The 24,870-nt window shown below is 41.8% G+C and overlaps 1 long non-coding RNA gene across 1 annotated transcript; it reads left to right on the forward strand.

Moving 5' to 3' along the window:
• The first annotated feature begins 1,406 nt into the window (after window positions 1–1,406).
• On the forward strand, window positions 1,407–20,831 carry LOC131220812 (uncharacterized). The gene is made up of 3 exons (XR_009158831.1): window positions 1,407–1,599; window positions 20,178–20,326; window positions 20,369–20,831. It is a non-coding gene; the product is annotated as an uncharacterized LOC131220812 (long non-coding RNA).
• The last annotated feature ends 4,039 nt before the right edge of the window (window positions 20,832–24,870 follow it).

The following is a 24,870-nucleotide window of genomic DNA, read 5'->3' on the forward strand; positions in this document are numbered from 1 at the left end:
CCGTGATCAAGAAATTCGAACTATGTGAAGTGAGTAGTCCTAATTCAAAGGAAAAAAAATAAATCAAACCGTTAATATTATCTTTCAAGTTCCATTGTTCAGTTCTTCTTTAAGAAGTTATGTTTGGACGGTCTCGATTGCCATGAAATTATGATATTTTTATGATTTAATAGTCAAGATTGATTTTTAAATGGTGCAGGACTAACATAATGACTTTGGAGTCAACTTGCCCACAGCCAAGTCCATCGACCACTTTTTTTTCTTCGTCACGGATTGCGCACCACCCCCACTGTACCATCTTAGAGATGGACGGTCCTGGTAGAGTATCTTTGGGACTATAATTAATTTATATATATTTTATCCATGCCGTCCATAAATTTTTAAAGATTAATTTAGAACAACATGAGAAAAATTAGATAGATAAAATTCTTCAACGGACCACAAAACAGGAAGCAGTAGGGATGGAATGCCTACCGTTGAAAATCTCATGGGGCGACAGAAGTTTTGGATCAATCTGATATATATGTTTTCCCTTCATCCATGTATCTATTTCCTTATGAACATGTTTTATAGCAAATAAACATCACGGTGGGCCCTAGCTAGGTTTCAACGGTAGATGTCATTGTGATCACTTATTTCTATGGTGTGGTCGACTCAAGACTTGGATATGTCTCCTTTTTCGGAAAGTTATATAAAACAGTATGTAAAAATGTATAGACGGCGTGGATAAAATAAAAATATCACGTTGGGCCACATAGAGCCCTTGCCAAGACCGTCCATCTCTAGCTTGGTACTGGTAGGCGTGGTACGCAGCCAGGCCCCTTTTTTCTCTGGAGCGGATTCGGTGAGACCCCGGCCTTACCCAAGACGGTGCGACCCTTTCCGTGGGGCCTATCTTAATCCATTTATTATATATCCTCTCCGTCCATCAGTTTTTATAGATCATTTTATGATATTAATCCAAAAATTAAATAGATATAATTAGCAAGTGGACCATAACATAAGAAACAGTGTTGATTGACTGTTCTACCATTAAAAGCTTCCTAGGGCGTACCTTAATGTTTTGGTGGTGTTTATTTACCATCTAAGCTGTTGATAAGGTCAAATAATATTTAATTAAGTAAAAAAATAAAAATAATATTGATCCAAAACTTTGGTGGTCCATTAATAGTAAATCACCACTGTTTTTGAGGTTATGATCTACCTGATAATTGGATCTGTTACGTTTTTGGAATATTGCTCTATAATGATCTATAAAAACTGATGGATGGTGTGGATACATAATTCATACATCAAGGTGGGCCCCATGGTAAGAGCTGCAACGTCTGGGGTGAGGTCGGGGTCTCACCTAATCTGCTGTCTCATAAAACAAAGACCGTATTCTTCCTCACCTCACACCACATAACCTCTTCTCTATAATCCTATCTATCCCATGGCCGTTTCCCTCCAACAAAAACAGTGGCTGAGATTACAGTGGGCCATTGTGTAATCAACGTTCCAGATGATCACGTAGATGTGTCGGTCTCCATGGCGCCTGCAGGAGAAATCAAAGACATGAAGCTAGCTCATTAGGACATTTTCAATGTGGCGCTCCCTTCGGTAAGTGTTTTGTAAACACAATCTATGATTTTGGAGGAAGGGTATTCGGTAAGGAGAGGAAGTTCCTGGGCTGGGATGCTAGGTGGGGCCCACCTTGATGTTTGTGAGAAATCCACACTGTCCATCCGTTTTTTCAGATCATTTTAGGACACTTGACCAAAAATGAGGTGGATACAAAACTCAAACGGCCATCCAAACCGTTTGAAAACTTAATGGGATCTACGTTGATGTTTATATGCCATCCAAACCGTTTATAAGGTTATTCGCACTGGGATGAAGTGGAAACACCAAAGACTTAGCCTGATATGAAATTTCGTAGCCGTAAGAATGTCTCAAACGGTGGCCACTAAATCCTCACTGTTTCATCTTGTGCGGCCCACTTGAGTTTTTGATCCACCTCAATTTTGGTCACGTGTCCTAAAATGATCTATAAAAACGGATGGACGGTGTGGATCTCTCACAAACATTACGGTGGAACCCACCTAGCATCCCAGAGGAGGAAATCCGCGTCTAATCGGTCGAATAGAGGCCGGTAAAACTGGAAGTTCAGTCTAGACTGACGTGGTGAGATTTCATTAGGCCACATGGCATTGGCTGGGTGGCCACGCAGGGGAGCGGATCAGGTGAGACCCTGGACTCACCCAAGACGGTTCGGTCCTTAGTGTGGGGCCCACCTTGATGTATGGATTCTGCATCCACGCCGTCCATCCGTTTTTCAAAATAATTTTAGGGTATTATCCCATGTAAAGCATGTTAGAAAACTGTTAGGTTGGAATGCGGATTTTGTAGTGAGGAGTTCACCTAGCTGTAGAGTAGGGTTGATATCCTATGGGGCCGGCTCACCATGATATATGTATTTCATCTAGGCCATTCATGCATTTTGGCAGCTCAAGTGGATGAACTAAAAAATTAAAGCATATCCAAAGCTCAGGTGGACCACACCAAAGGCGACAGTAAGGATAATAACACCCACCATTAAAACCCTCCTAAGGCTAATGTTTATTAGCCATTCAACCTGTTTGTATGGTCACGTGGATTTGGACAATGGGAAAACAAAAATATCATCTTGATCCTAAACTTTTGTGGCTCCCAAGAAGTTTTTAACGGCAGGCGTTCAATCACCACTCTTTTCTATGGTGTGATCTACTCGAGCTTTGGATATGCTTCATTTTTGGGCTCATGAGCCTAAAAATGATCCGCAAAATTGATGGACGGTGTAGATAAAACATATACATAATGGTGGGCCCCAAAGAGCATCCACACCATGCTCCTCACTATCACGGCACCGGGCCATTCACATCTCTTGCAGCGGCGCATTGCCTATTTAAATCTTGCCATGTCCCAACACCATTACGGCACAATCCACATCCCCATTTTCCACTTAGGGTGGGTTTTGGAATTTAGGGACACGAAGTGGGTCCCGCATGCGGACTAGACCTGTGATTTCTATAATCATGAATTCACGCCCCCTTTCCTAGGGCTGTCAATGGCTGGTCTCATGCCACGCAAAATCAAAGTTTAAAATAGGATGGGCCCCTCAGGCTCCATCCGAACAGTTCAAAATCCGGGCCAAAGCCAACCTACGCTCGGCCTGTTGAGAGCGCTACTTCCAACATGGGAATTATTGTTGGCTTTACAAAGCCTTAGAACCGTACACACCACAAAGCTATAAAAATAAAAACCTTTTTTATGTAATTATTTTTTTCTTGCTTTTCACTAGCTGCACTGTTGCTGCACACACTTACTGTAATCGGCTACACAATGTGCCTTTTATAAAGTTTTGCACCTAATGTGAAATACCTAATATGCCCTCATTAAATACCATTAAGTACATTTAATCCATCAGTTTCAAACGTTTGGAAATCCACCAGCCACAACACGTGCAAAATGTGAAAATTCCAATAACCACAACGTGTGGCTATTTCAAATGCCATAAAAACTGTAGCATCTGAACCGTACATTTGGTTTGGACGTTTCAACACTTCCCTTCAAACCAAAACAGGCTTCATTCTAAGTATCGATCTTAGTCGTCTAAAAGTATCAGTTAGTAATGCCTTGGTGAATATGTCTGCGACCTATTTAGTGGTGTGATAGTACTCCAATTTCACCATTTTCTGCTTTACTTGATCTCTTAAGAAGTGATACCTAATATCAATGTGCTTGCTCCTTCCATGCTGCATCGGATTTTTGGCAAGTTCGATTGTCGACTTGTTATCCACATATATAATGGTGGCTTCCCCCTGTGGATGTTTTAGCTCTTTTAGCATGTTCTTCAACCATATTGCTTCATAAACTGTGGACGATGCTGCCACGTACTCTGCTTCACATGTGGACAAAGCAATCACATTTTGCTTCTTTGAATTTCATGTGAAAGCAGTCGATTCAAGATAGAAAACATATCCTGTGGTGCTTTTCCTTTCATCTTGGTCACCTCCCCAATCACTGTCTGAGTATCCATATAGTATTGCTTTATCTTCGTACGGATAGAAAAGACCAAATTCCATTGTTCCTTTGACGTACAGGAGGATTCTTTTTGCAGCTAGCTAGTGTGATTCTTTTGGCGCTTCCATGTACTTGCTTAGAAGTCCAACACTGTATACGATATCTGGCCTTGTGATTGTGAGATCCCTTAGGCTTCCAATCAAACTCTTGAACAAAGTTGAGTCCACGCTTCTTCCTTCTCCTTCTTTTGTCAGCTTCAGGCCCGTTGTTATAGGCGTGTTCACGGCATTACAGTCTGCCATCTTGAACTTTTTAAGCAACTCCTTGGCATACTTTTTCTGTGATATATAAATGCTGCCGACTTATTGTTTTACTTCGATGCCCAAGAAAAAGGACATCAATCCACCATCAGTCATCTCGAATTCATTGAACATAGCATGCTTGAATTCTTCAAACATCGCTTAGCTGTTTCCTGTGAACAATAGATCATCAACATATAGGCATGCTATGAGGATGTTGCCATGAGGATTTTTCTTGATATAGACTGCATGCTCATATGGACATTGGGTGAAGCCGTTCTCTTGAAGATAGTTGTTAATGCGTGCATTCCAGGCACAAGGAGCCTACTTCAACCCATAAAGGGTTTCTTTAGTCAATACACTTTGTGTTCCTCCCCTTGAACAACAAAACCTTCAGGCTGGTCAACATAGACCTCTTCTTCTAGAATTCCATTCAGGAATGCAGATTTCACATCTAGTTGGTAGATCATCCAATTATGATGGGCTGTAAGGGAGATAATCATCTTTACAGTGTCAAGGCGAGCAACATGAGCGAAGACTTCTTCATAATCCACCCCATATTTCTGTTTGTAACCCTTTGCTACGAGCCTTGCCTTGTAGCGATATATTTCACCATCAGCATTTCGCTTGATCTTGTACACCCATTTGACGCCAATAGTTCTTTGACCTTGAGGAAGTAAAGTTAGATCCCATGTATTGTTCTTCTCAATGGCCTGGATCTCCTCTTTCATAGCTGTCCTCCAGCATTCTTCTTCTACGGCCTCCTCAAATGTAAGAGGCTCGTGGTCCACATACAAGCAAAACAATTTTACTTCCTCAGTTTCGGCGTAGATATCGTTTATGCTCCTCATTTTGATAGGAGTCAAGGGTGAAGGAGAACTGGATGATGACGTGCTGGTTGAATTTTAATTTGATGAAATACTTCTAGAGGAAATGGAATGTATCGCTGGACTTCTGCGTGCAGACGTTTCGACGGAAGAGGGTGTTGCAGGTGTCTGCTCCTGGTTCTCATGTTTCTCTTCTTCATGTTCTTCAACCGTGACTTGATTTTCTTTGGCTGAATCTTCCTCGTTCCATTTTCAGGCATCTTTCTCGCAGAATACTACATCTCTACTCACCACCACTTTATTGGTTAGTGGGTTGTAGAGCTTGTACGCCTTCGATACTTCACTGTAGCCGATGAAGATGCACTTCTCACCATGATCATTAAGCTTTTTCCTTCTCGCTTCTGGAACTTGAGCATAGGCGACAAACCCAAAGATCCTTAAGTGCGCCACGCTCGGTTTGTAGCCAATTCATGCCTCCTGTGGTGTCATGTTTCTTACGCTCTTGGTTGGACACCGATTGAGCAAGTAAATGCAATTACCTCTGCCCAGAAGTTCTTTGGCAGACCTTTTTCTTTGAGAATGGTTCTTGTCATGTCAAGGATGGTGCGGTTCTTTCATTTCGCAATGTCATTCTGCTGTAGCGTGTAGGCTACAGTGTGTTGTTGCTTAATGCCTTGTTCCCTGCAATACTCTCGAAAGGCATTTGAAGTGTACTCTCCACCTCTGTCAGATCTAAAAGTTTTGATTTTAAGACCACTTTCTTTTTCAACAAGGGCCTTAAAATTTTTTTAAAATAATAAAAATAGCAGACTTTTCTTTGATTACATACACCAACAATTTTCTACTAAAATCGTCAATGAAGGTAATAAAATATTTATTACTTCTAAGAGAGATTGGCTCCAATGGTCCACAGATGTCAGTGTGAACCAACTGCAATGGTTCTCTTGCTCTTCGAGATACTCCACTCGGAAAGGAGTTCCTTTGTTGCTTGCCGAGTGTGCACGCCTCACACACATGTTCTAGAGCTTTAATAGCCGGCAAGCCATGCACCATACTTGATGAGGATAAGAGTTTAAGGCCACTGAAATAGAAATGCCTAAAGCGAAGTTTTTCATTTCCATGAATCATTCTTCACGAGTCCATAGAGACACTTCTCAGCCTTTGTGTTAATATGGAGCGGAAACATATGATTATTTGCCATATGGACTTGAGCCACAAGTCTCCCATGTGCATCTCTTATAGAGAGAGAATGGTTTTCCATATGTATGTCATACCCCTTCTCAAGGAGTTGGCTGATACTGAGGATGTTACTTTTCATGTTTGGTAAGTAATACACATTGAAGATAAAATTCAGTACACCATTCTTCTGATAGATGTTAACTTTTGATGAGTCTCCTAGACTTACATTGCCACGAGCATCTTCTGCCAGTTCCACAAACAACTCCTTCTTTCCACACATGTGGTTACTCGCACCAGAGTCGAGATACCACACGTCATGTTGATCATATGCTTCTTCTTGTGCAAGAAGAAGTGTGGAGTCTTCTTTTTCATGATTTGATGCTTCTGCATAATTAGAATGCTCATCTTGATCTACTGGTTTGCTCCAGCAGTCTGAAGCATAATGACCGAACTTGTTACAATTGTAACATTGAATATTTTTTGCATTTCCACGTCCACGTATGGATCGACCTCTGCCATTTCCTCTTCCACAAAAATTGGTAATCTTTTAGTGATTTTGTGATTGGCTTGGATAATATCCACGCCCTCTGCCTCTTACATGATTGCTAGTGCCACGGCCCCCTCGTTGTGTATGACCATTCTTTTGTTCATTTAGAGTCAACTTAGACTCTAAGGCATGTTCAAGCATTGAACCCGCATTCTTTTGCATTCGTTGCTCATGTACTTGCAACAAGCCCATCAATTCTTCAATGGACAGATTTTCTAAGTCTTTTGATTCTTCTATGGCAACAACTACATGTTCAAATTTGGTTGTGAGGAATCGAAGTACTTTTTCAACAACCTGTACATCTTCGATCTTTTCACCATTTCTTTTCAAGTTGTTAACAACAACAAGTAACCTTAAAAAAAAAAAAAAAAATCAAAAATGGTCTCACCTTCCTTCATGTGTGAGGTCTCAAATTCAGCTCTAAAAGTTTAGAGATGAACCTTCTTCACACGATCAACTCCTTTGAATATTGTGCTAAGAATCTCTTATGGTTGTTTGCATATTGTCGCTTCAGCGATCTGTTCAAAGGTTGACTCATCCAACCCTTGATAGACAAGAAATAGAGCCTTCTTGTCCTTCTTTCTTTGATCTTTGAGGACCGCCCTTTGATCAGCGGTGTAGAGAGCTTCTTCTTCCGTTGTGGGTTCTACATACCCATCACTGACGATATCCCATAGATCTTGGGATCCGAACAAAGCCTTCATCTGGATGCACCAGTTTTCATAGTTATCCTTAGATAACTTTGGAATCTGCGGCTAAATGGACGCCATCACTTTTTCACACTACGGATCAACAACGCCTTTTTCTTGGCGTAGCAGTGGCAACACCTTGATCACACGATTTGAACCTTCAAATGATACCTGGTCCACAGGATCGTCTTGCTCTGATACTAATTTGTTGGCCTTACAAAGCCTTGGAACCATACACACCACAAAGCTATAAAAATAAAAACCTTTTTTATTTAATTATTTTTTTCTTGCTTTTCACTTGCTGCACTGTTGCTGCACACACTTACTGTAATCGGCTATACACAATGTGCCTTTTATAGGCTTTTGCACCTAATGTGAAATACCTAATATGCCCTCATTCTATACCATTAACTACATTTAATCATCAGTTTCAAACGTTTGGAAATCCACCAGCCACAACACGTGCAAAATGTGGAAATTCCAATAACCACAACGTGTGGCTGTTTCAAATGCCATGAAAACTGTAGCATCTGAACCGTCCATTTGGTTTGGACGTTTCAACAAATATTTGATACTTATAACAGTATGTTGCTGGGTATTTAGGCACCCAGAAACTCCATGTTTCATATAGGTGTGGATTCTACCTTTTTTAAGCGACTGTCCTAGACAAGATTTTCTGAACAATCCCATGCATGGTGGACATGACTTGTTTGTTGAAATAGGACCATTTGATAATTTTGATTTTTGACCATACAATAAATGTCTGCAATCTAAGGGTAGGATAATTGACTTGTGGTCCTTGACACATCTAAACAAGGAGCTATAAATTGAACTATTTAATTTAAAATTTTGAATTACTTATAGGCTACATGCGTACATTACACTCTACTGAAGTATCAAACTTTTTCTCTCAAGGAACAACTAAAGGGGATAGTCAGGCATTCGAAAGAACAAACTAAATCCAAACCCACACACCATCAAACTATCCATGTCACCCACAGATAGAGTGTCAAGTCGGCCAGGCTGTGCCAAGCTCTGTCCAAGCCTAGCCCGCAATTTTCAGCATAGGACTGAGTTTGGCCCAGCCTATGACAGGCCAAACTAGCATATCCTGAGGTTTTTATGCTAGCCTTAGCCCAAGCCCAAGCTTGAGTGCTTGAGAGAGAGAGAGAGAGAGAGAGAGAGAGTGTTGGGGGTGTGGGTTATAGTATAGAACATGGAGTGTGGTAGGGCTGTGAATAGGTCAAACATAGGCTGCGCAAAATTAGAAATTTTGAATAGGTTTGGCTCATCATGCCCTGACTGGACAGTTCAAAATCCAAGTTGAAGTGATGTAGGCCCACAACCAACTTTAGCCCACCTGGGCCTACTATAGAGCCTAATAATGACATAGGCCCATAGTCCACTGAAGGGGCCAACATGTGTTAACTTTTTTCCTATTTATTTATAGATTTTGGAGACTAAATAATGATCTGCAATTTACTATTTGTGAAAGACATGGAGGTTGATTTAAAATGAGGGGTTAATTTAGAGATGTAGTTAAGATTATTTTCTATATGTGTTTTATTATTATTAAGCTTTTATCATTCTAAATGGATTAGCTTTATTTGAAGTCAACTACAATTGATTTGGAATCAATCTCTTAGTTGAAAAAATTCTCATTAGAAATTCTGGCAAAGTCTATTAAAAAAGTGGATGGTGCATGAGTTAGTCATTCTAACATTTCTTTTTTAAGTGTAAGCTTTTCTTATGTATTGTGAGAGAAGTTTGATATTAATATAGTTCTCTCATTTTCTACTCTAAAATTCTTGTGGGTGTACTCTTAAGGAACAGCTAAAGGGGGCAGTTGGGCATTCCAAAGAACAAACCAAATCCAAACCCACACACCATCAAACTACCCATGTCACCTACAGATAGAGTGTCAAGTTGGCCGGGCTATGCCAAGCTCTGTCCAAGCCTAGGCCACAATTTTCAGCATATGACTGAGTTTGGCCCAGGCCTGTGATAGGCCAAACTAGTTTAGCCTGAGATTTTTATGCTAGCCCTAGCCTAAGCCCAAGCTCGAGTGCTTGAGAGAGAGAGAGAGAGAGAGAGAGAGAGAGAGAGATGGGGGTGTGGGTTAGAGCTTGGAAGATGGAGTGTGGTGGGGCTGTGATCAATAGGGTCGGCTCATCATGCCCAGCCACAACAGTTCAAAATCCAAGTTGAAGTGATGTAGGCCCATGGCCCACTTAGGCCCAAAACCAACTTAAGCCCACTAGCCTATTATAGAGCCCAACAATGACATAGGCCCATAGTCCACTGAAGGGGCTAACATGTGTAAAATTTTATTTTATTTTTTCTGTTTATTTATAGATTTTGGAGTCTAAATCATGATTTGCAATTTACTATTTTTGAAAGACACGAAGGTTGATTTAAAAATGAGATTGAAGATAGGAGGGATTAATTTAGAGATATAGTTAAGATTATTTTCTATATGTGTTTTATTATTATTATGCTTTTATCATTATAAATGGATTAGGTAGATTCAAAGTCAACTACAATTGATTTGGAGTCAATCTCTTAGTTGAAAAAAATTCTCATTAGAAATTCACACAAATTCTATTAAAAAAGTGGATGGTGTGGGAGTTAGTCATTCTAACATTTCTTTTTTAAGTGTAAGCTTTTCTTATGTATTATGAGATAAGTTTGATATTAATATGTTCTCTCATTTTCTACTCTAAAATTCCTATGGGTGCACTCTTAAGGAACAACTAAAGGGGGCAGTCGGGCATTCTGAAAAACAAACCAAATCCAAACCCACACACCATCAAACTACCCATGTCACCCACGGATAGAGTGTCAAGTTGGCCGAGCTGTGCCAATATCTGTCCAAGCCTAGCCCACAATTTTCAGCCAGCTCGAGTGCTTGAGAGAGAGAGAGAGAGAGAGAGAGAGAGAGAGAGAGAGAGAGAGAGAGAGAGAGAGAGGGAGGTGTGGGTTAGAGCTTGGAAGATGGTGTATGATAGGGCTGTGAATAGGTCAAACATAGGCTACACAAAATTAGAATTTTTTAGTAGGGCTGGCTCATCATGCCCAACCTGGACAGCTCAAAATCCAAGTTGAAGTGATGTAGGCCCATGGCCAACTTAGGCCCACAACCAACTTAAGCCCACCTAGGCCTACTATAGAGCCCAACAATGACATAGGCCATCCACGGAAGGGGCCAATATGTTCTATTTTTTTTTTCCTGTTTATTTATAGATTTTAGAGACTAAATCATGATTTGCAATTTACTATTTATGAAAAATATGGAGGTTGATTTTAAAATGGGATTGAAGATACGAGGGGTTAATTTAGAGATTTAGTTAAGATTATTTTCTATATGTGTTTTATTATTATAAAGCTTTTATCATTCTAAATCGATTGGCTAGATTTGAAGTCAACCACAATTGATTTGGAGTCAATCTCTTAGTTAAAAAAATTCTCATTAGAAATTCTGTAGAGTCTATTACAAAAAGGGGATGGTGCAAGAGTTAGTCATCTTAACATTTCTTTTTTAAGTGTAAGTTTTTTTTTTTTTAAAATTTTTTTATTTTTATTTTTATTTTTATGTATTGGGAAGTTTGATATTAATATAGTTCACTCACTTTCTACTCTAAAATTCTTGCGGGTGTACTCCTGTCCCTTCTTATTTATTTATTTATTTATTTTTCTTTTTTAAATTTGGGTGTCAAGATTTCATTGATATGATAAGTGGGTTACACAATTTTAGTACCAGAGAGGGTGATTGTTGGGGTAATTATTAATTCTACATCATCTTCTAATGGCTTCAAATGGGGTGACATAAAAGAGTTTGTGTAGGCAATCCAATTTGATTAACATAAGCACAAAGTAAGTGGATCAATTCTTTCTTTTTTTTAGCATATCATTTTTATTTTTATTTTGCAAAAACCTTTTTTTTAATTGAATGTCAAAAAGGAGCTATACAAGCCTTCGAGCAAGCTCCAACAAAAAGCAACGGAGCCCACCTATCATATACTAGACTACACATTGGACAAACAACTGACAGAGACAGAACACTCCAAATGAGGACTGACAAAATCAAGCTTTGAGATTCCCCAAACCTGCCTTATCAAGTACTAGAGAGCCCCTGATATGCCTTGGCAGGTCCGAACAAAGTCGAAAGAAGGAGTTAGAGCAGCCTTCACTAGTCGCTCTTGTAAGTGCATCCACCATAGTGTTTCCCTCGCAGAATATGTGGCTGAATGTGATGTTAAGGGATCAGCTAAACTGGTGGATAGCTCCCATCCTGTACCATATATTCCAAGGGCAATGCCCAAAAGGGGCAATAGTAGCGTCCACAACTATCTTCGAATCAGATTCTACTTCAACGTTGGAGAAGCCCAATTTACTGCAAAGAATGATGCCACATCAAGCATTGCCTGAGCCTCCACAATCGTGTTCATTGCATTTCCACAGTATCTATGAAACGTAAAGATAAAACGGCCCTGAGAGTCCCTGCAGAGCCCCCCACCACCACTCTCGCCTGGGTTCCCTCGAGACGAGCCGTCAACGTTCAATTTAACCCACCTCGAGCAAGGTCTTCTCCAGAGTACTAGCTGAGGTGGAGCAAACGACACGGCTGAACCAGACCATGAAGAAGGGATTTCGAGTCAGAGGAACAAAGAGGGAGGAAGAGACATTGGTTGACAGAGGACTGCCCAATTCCTGAAGCCACGAGGAGACTCTGGCGGTAATCCGACGACCTAACATTCTGATACCTTCGAAGCAGGAGGTGTTCCGGCTGAGCCATAATTCCCAGCAAATTAGTGCGAGAGTCATACCAAGAAGATGCTTCAGGCAAGGCGAGAAGGAAGCCCTTGAGGCCCAGAACCTGATGCGCTGATGAATGGTGTGAGAGAGGATGAGGGGAACATCGAAGATCGGATGGAAATGGGCCCAGATTGCAATGGCTGTGGACCCGAAGTAGAATAGATGGTCCAAATTCTCCTCTTGGAAAGCAGGGAGACTGGCGTTAGGATTGACGTCTGTTGCCGAGAAGACCGAAGCAAGAGCAAAGTGTAGAGAAGCAGGGGCTTGTTGCAGCAGAGAAGCAGGGGCTTGTCGCTGTGGAGGAGAGCTCAATGACGTTTGATGCGCATGCACTTCAACGCTGGGAATGGCCTGACCGCCCGGACTGACCTGAACTGAAGTCAGTTGCTAAGAATGGGGTGATCTCCACCCACCCTGTTGAGGGACGAGAAGGGGGTTTAGAGCAATAGATGACGTCGAGTGACTGATGCCCGTGCTGGAGTCAGGTTCGCAGCAGCAGCATTCACACCTCGATGCGAGATGCACACCTGACTTTCTGACAGTCGCATCCACTAGGACGACATTGTGCATTATTTTCTAGATGAACAAGCTGATTTTGGGAGGAAGAAACTTATTCTACACCCACATAGACTACCAATGTTTCTAGCGATGTTGCCGGATTCCATGCCACGCTGAGCTCACTAAGAATTTGTCGCTTGCATTGAGGTCCCACGCCAGCGTGTCCTCCTTACTAGACAGCAGGACAAGGTTGTCCCTCAGGCTCTGAACAACTGGAGCAGGCAGGATATGGCTGATATTATTCAGATTGAATCTGGCTAGCAGGGAGAAGAAATCCCTAACCGAGGCTTCTCTAAGGTGAGTCGGGATGGGGCCCTCCACAATGCCTGCAAGGAAGCCGTCCCCAAGCCAATTCTACGACCAGAAATTGACCTTGCCCTCCCCCAGATGCCATTTGGAATACAAGGTGGCGAAAGGGAGAGTCTTCAACATGTCTTTCTAGATAGTTGAATTGCCTGCTGAATGCAAACCTCTGGAGCTGATGAGTTTACGAATGTATTTGGTTGACCTGAAACGAGCCCATAGGGATCTCCCTTTCAAAAAACTTCTACTCATTTCAGTCCTGAAGGCACACATGATGTCCTCCATGCTTCTAAATCCCAGGCCCCCCTCTTGCAGAGGAAAACAAAGCTCAGACCATCTAACCCAATGCTTCTTCTTCTTTCCCTTTGCATTCCCCCAAAAAGAGTTTGATAGGCTTGATTCGAGCAGCTTGCATATTGCTTTTGGGATATTCACCGCTGACATAACATGGATGGGAATGCTAGATAGCACATGTTTAATGAGAACCATTCTGGCGGCCGGGTTGAGGATCCTAGCTTTCTAACCTTGAATCCTGCCCAAAATCTTCTGAACCAGCGGGAGCAAGGAAGCAGATCAGATTTTACCTTTCATCAGAGGGACACCCAGGTATGTGCACAGAAGGAATGCCTACTTGAACCTCGTCTCATTTCTAATTTTACGAGCTTTGGCTTGAGTCACTTTCTTAGGGGGGATGAAAGATGTCTTGTTGATATTAACTTTCTAGCCAGATGCTTGTTCATAAGCCGTTATGAACCTTAGAAGGGCATGCATCGTCCGAAGCCTGCCATTCATAAACAGGATAGTATCATCTGCAAAAAATAAATATGTTAACATAGGGCAGTTCTGGGGGAGCTTGAAGGGTTGGCAAGCTCCAAACAGGAAGAGGTTTTGGATACCCCTGCCGAGGACCTCCGCTGTAAGGATGAAAAGCAATGGGGATAAGGGATCTCCTTATCTTAAGCCTCTTGACGAGGGAAAAAAACTAAAGGATCTGTCATTTATAAGAATCGAGAACCAAGTGCCCATCCAATACCACTGAGCTTGGAGAATCCACCTTTAGTCAAAACCAAATTTCTTTAGCACCTGAGCGAGGAACGACCACTCAACCTGGTCATAAGCTTTCTCCATGTCTAACTTGACAATCATATTGCCACCAAATACCTTTCGATCTAAATCGTGGGTCATTTTCCTAGCAATAGAAATGTTTTCCACAATGGATCAACCTTTAATAAATGCCCCTTGCTTGTCTGAAATGATAGATGCTAGACGAGAAGCCAAAATCTTGGAAAAGATCTTCATGATGTCGTTACACAGGCTCATAGGCCGATAGTCAGTTATGGATTCCGGGTTCCTCTTCTTTGGGATGAGGCAAATATGGGTGCATTGGAATGATCTGGGAAGGGGCCCACCTGAGAAAAAGTCCTTCGTTGCCTCAAAAATATCAGCTTCTATGACGTTTCAATAAGAGGAGAAAAAAAGCACTGTCAAACCCATCCGGGCTCGGGGCGCTGTCGATCGGAATAGAAAACGCCGCAGCCTTTACTTCTTCAATCGTGACTATAGTCATCAAGTCGGCATTCATTTGTTGAGTAACTAACGCCGGGATACATGACAGGATATGATCATTTTTCAACCTCCCTTGTGCTGAAAATAACTCCAAGAAGAAGTCCACTGCCACCCTGCCTATGTCTTCGCTTTTCTCCAAAATTTCACCAGCCGACGTTTTAATTCTGTCGATAGCTAATCTCCTACGATTGTCCATCATCGAGTCATAAAAGAACTTCGTGTTTCTATCCCCCTCTTTAAGCCACTTTATCCTAGATTTTTGTTTCCAAAACAGTTCCTGTTGAAGTTGGGCCAGTTTGAGGCTCGCCTTAGCTGAGTTCAACCTTGTTATACCATCATATGTTATAGAGGATTAGAGGGAACTTTCGGCTCTCACTATCTCATCCTCGGCCTTTTGCATGTTACTGTGGGCATCTTCAAACGTGGATTTGTTTCACTCCTTAAGAATCCTTTTTAGGTGCTTCATCTTGATCAGAACTTTGAACATAAGGGCTGCAGCAACGTCAATCTCCCAGGCTACTTCCTTGACGACCCCTATTGAAGTCATCGTGAGTAGTCCACATGCGCTGGAATCTTAAGGGTCGCAGAAAATCCGTAAAAGCATCTGTGAAGCACATGAGCATAGGAGAGTGAGCTGAATAGGCCCGCGTAAGGTGTCTGACTTTGAACTTAGGAAGGGAGCTCACCCAATTTGCATTGACAAGCATCCTATCCAATCTGGCCCACTACGACCCCCGCCTGACCTATTGTTGCACCAAGTGAATGTAGAACCAGAAAATCCCGTGTTAATCAAGCAAGAGTCGTTTATAGAATCAAGAAACTCCCTCATTGCCAGAGTGAAAGAAGGACTTCCTCTCAGCCTTTCGTCGATGCTGACTATGGAGTTAAAATCCCCACAAGCCAGCCACGGCCCTTGAGCTTGGTTGGAGGTCGATCTCAGCTCCTCCCACAATTCCTTTCTTTATTCCCGATCACAGCTTGCATAAATGGCCGATATCATCACTGGGGGGGAATTACCATTAGAAACCATAAGCATGATGCATTGTCTGGATGCAGAAACTGTTTGAACATGAATGCTCGGCTTGGCAAGAATCCATATTCTGCCCTCAGTGGCATCATCCATTTAATAGAAATTGAACCCCTGCTTTAAAAAAAAATAAAAAATTTATTTGGAAAAACGCTGAGCTGATATATTTCATGTGGGAAGAAGTTACAGTATTTCGGGAGGGAGCTACCACTGAGTCCCTCTTGTTCTCTCTGATCATGGGTTCTTGAAAAAAGAGAATTGCAACTTTATGCTTCTTGATCAATTGCTTCAGATGATGGGTAGTTTAGGCATTACCTACCCCTCTCACATTCCAAGAAAGGATGCTAAACATTAGAAACTCATTCTTTATGCTCGGCCTTTCTGCGGATGCTTCTCAGCCTCTGACTCTTCCTGTGGAGCATAGATGTAGCTGACCTGCTTTTCCTTTTGGCAACCATGACTGGGATGATTGTGTTGTTGTCAGCTTTCCTTTCAGGATCAGGTGGTTCCCACTCATCAGAATCTGCCCCAACTTCAATATTTACCCATAGAGATATTCCTCTTTCATCGTATGTAGCAACGCGCTGGACAACCTCAGCAGGTGGATGGTTGATGTTGCGAATCGTGAACAGGTCAGGGGAGATTGCGCGATCAGGAGGCTGACCAGAGTCTCTGTTGGCATGGAGGTTGAATTCAGTTACTGGTTCCATTAGCTCTGCTGTACCTAAGGTCGTCACAGAGCGGTTCTCCCTCGTGAGGAGGATCTGATGTTCTTCACTGTTATGAGGCTATGGGCCAGGCAGGTTGAGAGGACAAGTATGAAGATTTTGCATGGGTGATCCTTTCCGGAATAGTTGTTGAACACCTGATAACCAACCTTCCCATTCCACCAAAACATTTCTGTCAATAGGAATTCTAGGGAGGTCTAGGGGCATGAAGGGCGGGAGATGTTTGGTGGTTAGCTGTGAGGGTGGAGGGTGGAGGTTGTCAGGTCTCGGCTGCTTGAAAGGCGTAGACATTGGGTCAGCTATTTGAGGGGGGTTGACAGGGGAGGGTTGAGACGACTGATGGTAGGGAGTGGTAGCATGAGTGGCCAAATTCTGGTGACAGGCAGGGGAGGTTTGGGGTAGGAAGTGGCAGCAGGAGGAAGCCTGATTGGGCAGGTTCTGCAATTCCTCCTGTTGCTAGTTACTGTGATAAGAAGCCGGGTCCGGACTGAGATGAGGGGACTGAGAGGCTGCACCTGAGCAGAGAGGTTGGAGAGCGGTCCCCTGCTCATCAGTGGTAGTAGCAACTTGATCGCCTCGTGTCGGCTCAGGCACTATCAGGGGGTTTGGTTGAGCCGGGAGGTTTCGAGTTGAGGCGAAGATAGTGTCTTGATAATTGACCTGATATGGTTGCTACTGCTGGTCCCACTGATGAGGATGGTTTAGGGAGGAATTAGGTCGAACAACAGGTGGTCCTTCTTCCCCATTCCTTGGGTGAAGGTCCGGATTGGCTGACTCCCTTGGCCTTTCTTGAGTCACCATCGGTTGTCCAAATGATCTGATAACCCACTGTTTCGTCCCTTCCTGTCGGGGAGCATAGTTCTTTGCCGTCGCCTGCGGCCCTTCGAAGAAAATTAAAATCTGAAAAGGCCTCCCATCCACCATGAGGCTTATCATGTGGCTCGAGTTCTGGTCCTGCAAGGGCAGGATCCTGGCCTTAGCATACCATCTGTTGGACCATTCAGCGATAGAGGGTCCAGTTCTAAAATCTCCCTAACATGTTCCACAATCTGGCCGATAGTCTATTCACACCAAGCATGCAATGGGATGTCGTGAATGCGAATCCATGCTCCTCTGCCCGGTAGCACCATCGCTGGTCCCCACGGTCTCACATTGGCAAGGCCCAGCTTGCATTGGAGGATTTTGTCAAGCGCAAATGCCGTGACCGCCTCCCTGGTGAGAAATTTTAGAGCATAAGCATATTCAGATAAGAGGAATACCTCGACCTGGGTGGCCCGGAAATTGGAGATTTTGATCGCGTCTTGAATGGATTAGCAGTTTATTACTGAACTCATCGCTTCTCCAATCAAGGTGTTGGCAAACTCTACTCTTCCCTTATCCGACATCCATTTAGGCACAATGATATTATGGCTGCTGGGCGGTGGAGGGGAAGGAAGCATGGCGGCCTCTGTATAGGAACGGATGTCGGATCTGTTTTTGCTGACTCGGATCGAGGTTTCCATGGTTGAGTCCGGCTGATACCTGTGATAGATAATTCATGCATATAATAGGTAATCTTATTAATTAAGTGGGAAAGCTTTGGCGTTGACGAAATCTAAAGACTGAAGTTGGAGCATATGAACACATAGAGTAAGGCCTTTACCAAGATCCTAACTAATACCAGTGGCTTGGGCTTATGAAGACATTAAATAGTTGAATCCTTTAATTGTTGGAACGTGACATGGAAAATTCCAAAACAAGAAAGAGATCTATGAAATTGAAGGAAAAGTTGATATTTGAAGTGATTGATGTATTGACATTGGTTATATAGTTCACTTTGATAGACATGCAAATAGGTCTCAATAATCAAATTGAATGATAAGGAAGTTAGGCTGATGTATACAATAGAAGACCGGTCTGAATAATAAGCGGCTTTAATTTTAAGTGGAAGCCCCGCTCTTGGCTCGATACTTCAACCCTTCTTGTGGACCCACTGAAAACCCCACCCACAGATCCTCCATGTAAGATCTACCCTTATATGCCACAGGTTTTTTGAGCTGAATAGATGGAGGCTGTGTTGTGTAGTTATTATTTTCAAATGTGGTGCAACCATGCATACTATCGCAATATCCAAGCCACTCATCAAATGGGACCCACTACTTGGATAATTCCTCTGTCATTTTGCCCAATCAGTTGGTAATACATGTACAAAATATATATAGCATTAAGAGGACTCAGCCAACACTCAAATTGAAAAGTATATGCGGCCTATCTGATGATGGAACCAGCTTCATTTATGAGAGGATCCATTTAATTGGTAAGATACACCTGATGAACGGCTTCCAACTTTCAAAAGTGTCCCATATTACGTGTGGATAGAGAGTGTCATAAATTTTGAACATAAGTGTGTTTGTGTATATATCTTATATAAATAAGGTTAAAATAATAATAATAAATTTCAATCATGTTGATGTATGATTTCTCCCTTCATCTTGGCTATACCTGTATTATGAAGAAGTTGGATGGATGTTGTAATGGTGAAGGTATATTATATTGGGTAATTCTGCAGATTATCGTTGGTTTTTGGAAGTAAAAAACGATTATCGATCTCCTTCTTTTTGGTGCTATGGTTTGAAAAAACCCTAATTCTCATTCTCTACCTCCCTCAAAACTACATAGATCGGGAAGCAAAACCCTAACCCTAATCCTAACTCTCATTCTCTATCTTCCTCAAAACTACATAAATTGAGATGCAAAACCCTAACCCTAACTATAACCCTAACTTTCTATCTCTATCTCCCTCAAAACTACACAACTCATTGCACCCGATTTCTCTTTTTCTCTCTCTCGTGGTTGGCGTGATCTCTGTCTGCCTATTCCGACGGGTTTTTATAGAATTCTCTCTCTCTCTCTCTCTCTCTCTCTCTCTCTCTCTCGTTACAGGAGGAATTAGCGTCGGTTCTTACACTGGAAGGACGTTCCAGCAGCGTGCTTCTGACGCCGTGAAAGTTCGGTTTGTGGGTCGGATAGTCAACTTTGATTTCAAACCGCTTTTTATCCAAGAACTAGCACTGGGTTTTCTTGATTAAAGAAGATGGGTGGCGTTAATGGCAATTCGTCATACAGCATAGATTTCGACATTAAGCTCCCTCATAACAGTTGAAATAATCAGGACAGAAATTGGGGACACAAAATTTCAAAGGTCTAGATCTATTTTTGCAGTGAATTCTACAGGAAAAGATCTTCTTTCTATGCTGCAAAAATCCCAGATAGAACACAGCCATCGGCGCCATCAAACCAAAACCAATCCAGTAATTAAAACACAAACATCCATATATTGTTTTTGTTTTATAATGTTTCAAAATATTGTATCCAAACCATAACCAAAAAAACAGATAAAAACATTTAATACTAATAAGAGAAAATCATAACAGCACTCCAAATAAAGAGCATACCTACGGGATGAAAAGCACCAACACGACGTCTCTTTGAATCCTTCAGCCTCTTTTTAGATCTTTCATCTAACCCACTTCATGGAAAGGACATGAAAAGAGTAGCCAACCCAAATGAGAAAATTCCGAAAAGCGTTATGACGGAGAGAGATTCGGGGTATGTGTAGGTACGAAGTCCGCCGGAGAGATACCCGACAATCCCAGCGGCTGAAAGAAACACCGTAGTTGCTGCTGCTCTGCGCACGGCCTTTTGGGTTTTCTTCTTCTCTTCCATATCTCCTGCTGGCGGTGGAGGAAGCGCAGGCTCGATCTCGAGGTACGCATCTGGCGGTGGAGGAAGCGCAGGCTCAATCTCGAGGTACGCGTCTGGAATTTTGATTTTGATTTCGTCGGCCATTGTTCTTTTGCAGAGGATTTGCAGTGGGATATAGAGACTTGCTTGAAACCAAAGCTTCAGCTGCTCCTATAAAAGACAGCGTTCTGTGCTTTGCTGAATGATCATAACAGGCGCAGTTTGGATGGATCCACTGCCACTGTGATGTATGTGCCTTACATCCACACCGTTCATCCATTTTGATAGTTCATTTTAGGGTACCATCCCAAAAATGAAGCAGACCCAAATCTCAGGTGGGCCATAGTACAGGAAAAATTAGTGATCAACCATTAAAAACTTCTAGTGAGACACAAAAGTTTTGGATCAAGCTGATATTTGTGTGGTCTCTTCATCTAGGTCTTTGTAACCTTATCAACAGATTGGATGGAAAACAAACATTCCGGTGGCCCCTATAAAGTTTTAATGATTGGGATTCAATCCATACTGTTTCTGTGGTATGTTCCACATAAGATTTGAATCTGCTTCATCGTTTTTTATTTAATGCCTTAAAATGAGGTTTCTAAACGGATGAACGGCGTGGATATAAGGAACATACATCATGGTGGGCCCACTTTGATGCATTATTCCGTATCCAATCCATCAATTTTTTATTTTTATTTTTTTCGGATCATTTTAGGGCATGAGCCTAGAAATGAAGCGGATAAAATTCCCAGGTGGACCATACATCAGGAAACAGTGTTGATTGAACGATCTACCGTTAAAAAACTTCCTAGGGCGCCCCACTATAATGTTTCCTAAATATTTTTTTTGTACATTCATTCCGTTGACGAAGTTACATAAAACTGGTTGAAGGAAAGAAAAATAAAATAAAAAACAAAACAAAACAAGCAAACAAAATATCAGCTTGGTCCAAAGCTTTTGTAGCCCTGCTCTAAAATGACAAGGAAAAACGGATGGAGGTGTAAAGGTGGGCCCATAGTAAGGGCTGCACCTAATACGCTTCCCTTTCCTGCATGATGTCTAACGACACACGCGCGCACGTAGCATATATAGCCGTTGACAGCAGCCTGGATTCTGATTATGAGTATGCGGAAGCGGATTGCATCCTGCCTCCGCTGGATGGAGTTCGTTCGAGGCTGGGGCTCCGTGGGACCTACCGTGATGTATGGGTTTTATCCGTTCCGTTCATCCACCTTTTAAGATCATTTTAGGCTATAAGCCCAAAAATGATACAGATCCAAGGCTCAAGTTGAACACACCACAGGAAACAGCTAGCGGTGATAATAATGCCCACAGTTGAAATCTTCCTATGGCCCAACGTCATGTTTTATTTGCCATCCAATCTGTTCATAAGGTCACATAGACCTGGTCTAAGGGAAAACATAAATTTCAGCTTGATTCAATCATTAACGGTTTTAATAATTAGAAAGTGGCCCCCCTGATGGAAATGAACACTAGAGCAGATTGCAAGGTCCATGTGTTCGACCCCTACTATACCTTAATTAGCCTTGATCTTGATCCTCAAACGGTGCAAATGTACAGCTCCTTGAAACCACTCCCATTTACCACTTACATCCATTAGATGAATTTTATTTTTATTTTTTTAAAGTAACTTATGTATGATCCCAATAAGAGATGAAGATATACGCTGGGTGGACCCCACCTTATGGACTTTCTGGAGTTTCAATATGAAGCCATAGGTTCGAGCAAATATTGTAGTGCAAGTGCACCAAAGTGTGCGTATGTGTGGAATGGGCGAGTGTGTGTAAAAATAAATAAATAAATAATAATAATAATAATAATAATAATAACCTATCTCCTGGACTAGAAGTTACTGTCGAGGGAGCTGCTAACTTCTAACATTTCATTCCATCAAATAAGTTAGCCTTATCACAAGGATCACTTAATCTAAAAATAAGATATATTCATCCATTTCTATTTATCAATGGCTACAAAATTATTGAAAAAATTAAATATATTCATTCATGTTTATCAATGGCTATAAACTTTTCCCTATGATGTGGTCCACAAGGTTTGTAGAAATGATTGGCTTTAGCACTAAGTGACCCTCATTTTAGGGCTAATCTATTAAGAAGTTAGAGTTCATACTCTTGACCAATTCATGAAAGTTCTACGTTACGTAGGTCTTGTTGTAGAGGCTGCAAAAACACACACACACACACACGTGTTCTGTGTGTGTGAGAGTAATGCTCACACACAACTATTGTACATCCAACTACCTGGCGTGTGGGACCCACCATGGTGTTTGTACAACATCTTGCTCCTCCCCTCCATTTAGATTATCTCGTCACAAAAATAAGAGCTCCAAGAAGTAAGTTGATCCAACCTTTAGGTGAGGCACACTGTAAAAAGTCAGGAAACAACACTTCAAAATTTCACGGTCATGTACATCATTATATTTTCATGGTTGAATTGTCCTGATATTCGGGGCATCTCATTTTTATTGTGGAGCAACCTTGCCCAATGGACAAAATGTCATACGAGTACTATAGTGGCCCCCACATGCCAACTAGTTAGACCCACGACTAGCTGTTTGTGTGTGTGTGTGTGTATATGATCATGCGCTCTTATGTAAAAATTAGTGCCTCCAGATATCACAGCCGTTGATTTCCTCCAATTTTTCTTCCTTGAGTTGTATATACGAAAGCGTAAAGATGTGTATCTCGGCAACAGTTTCTATTAGATTTCCGTTTTGTCACAACTTTAATAATTGAGTTGTTTGTTTTCGGCAGCTGCCTAGGTTTTGCAGATGGTGTGGTCACCGAAAGATGTCCGACAAGACTCATTCTTACACGCGTCACACGTTTATAGCAATCCAAGCCATCAAAATTGTGGGGCATATCAACATTGATGGAAAATAGCTCAGAAATCACGCTCATCAGAAAATCTAACCGTCCAATAAATGGATACCAAATCGATAGTTAAAGGTTCATATTTAATGGGAAAAAGTGAGATTGTTAATTATTTTCATGTCTAATGTAGAAATCATGCTGGTCTACTGATCATGTGGACCACACGTGTTCTTCTGTCTAGGTGTCCATGTTTTGCTACACGTGCTTTACTTAATGAATCGGTTGGCTTGATTTTTGAGCCGTGCGTTGCTTTTGTTAGGATACAGCTTATGAATGTCCACTTTTGTGCCGTTGGGTTGCATCTTGATGCTTTTTCATGTTCGGGTCATGCTCATGAACGAACGGTAACACACGTGCCGCATGGATCCTCTGAAGCCCTTCTACGTGTGCCACATCAGCACCTGTGAGGTCCATTCGTTATGTGCTTATTAATATGCGGTCCACTGAAGTAAGAGGAATGATGTGGGGCATGTAGGATTTAATGGTCCATAGATCGTGGCGAATTGATAGGCCCACCCTTGTTCGGCTTGTCTATTTTGTTCACCGGTTGTTAAACACGGATGCGGCCGTTTGTATCCGTCCCTGTCATATTATTTTAAGGTATGTGCACAAAAATGAGTTATATTGGACAATTAATTGAACCACGTCATAGTTGACTTTTACATTTAATGTAACTCAGGCTTATTATTTGTGTGGTTCACTTATTTGTTAGATGCTACTATGTAAATACCTCAAAATGATCTGAGAGAACAGATGAACAGCTGATACATGACGAAAGCCTGGACACAGAATTGTTCCTTCCTAAGGAAATCAGATTGCTCACTGAGTTAATGCCCTCATCATACCAAGTAAACTCAATTGAACTGACCATAAATGCATTAGGTTTATCAATGCAATCCATCCGTTTTTCAGAACAGTTCAAGGGTTGAAAGCAAAATTGAAGCACATCCATGGCTCAAATAGAGCCTACCACAAGAGACAGTGGAAGTATTGATTTCCAGCATTGAAACCTTTTGTAAGGCCTCTAGTTGTGTTTATTTGTCATCCAACCTGTTAGTAAGATAAAAAAAATAAAAAATAAAAAAAAGAAAAATAAAAGAGAGGCATGGATGAAGTGAAAAATCAAATATCAGCTTGATCGAGTGGACCACACCACCAAAAATCAAATATCAGCTTGTTTCCGGTGGTGTGGTCCGCTTGATCTTTGGATATGCTTTATTTTTGGGATGACGGCCTAAAATTAACTAGTAAAACGGATGGACGGAGTGGATAAAATGTGTAATTGACGATGGGCCCCACGGAGTTGCCTTGTTAAGGCCTTAGAAGTCGATACAGAACGATGTAAGGTCCTGCGCGTCACACGGCTGCGGATACATTTTTGGCATTGCCGCTGTATTGCCATCCGCGTCCGTTAAACGCGGCATCTTTTGCCTCGTATTTTACGCCCATATCCTTCGCCGATATAACGTAAAGAGTACCCTTCTACCAATATTCAACGCTTCGACCCACAGCAAATAATCAAAATTATCCAGACTCCACCATGGTATACATGTGTTTTATCCACTCCGTCCATCCATTCCACAGGCTCATTAAAGAATTATTTCAAAATTCACTAGAATCTCACGTAGACCATAATCAGTAGAATTATTTCAA

This window comes from Magnolia sinica, chromosome 12 (assembly GCF_029962835.1).
Source record: "Magnolia sinica isolate HGM2019 chromosome 12, MsV1, whole genome shotgun sequence".
Lineage (NCBI taxonomy): Eukaryota > Viridiplantae > Streptophyta > Magnoliopsida > Magnoliales > Magnoliaceae > Magnolia > Magnolia sinica.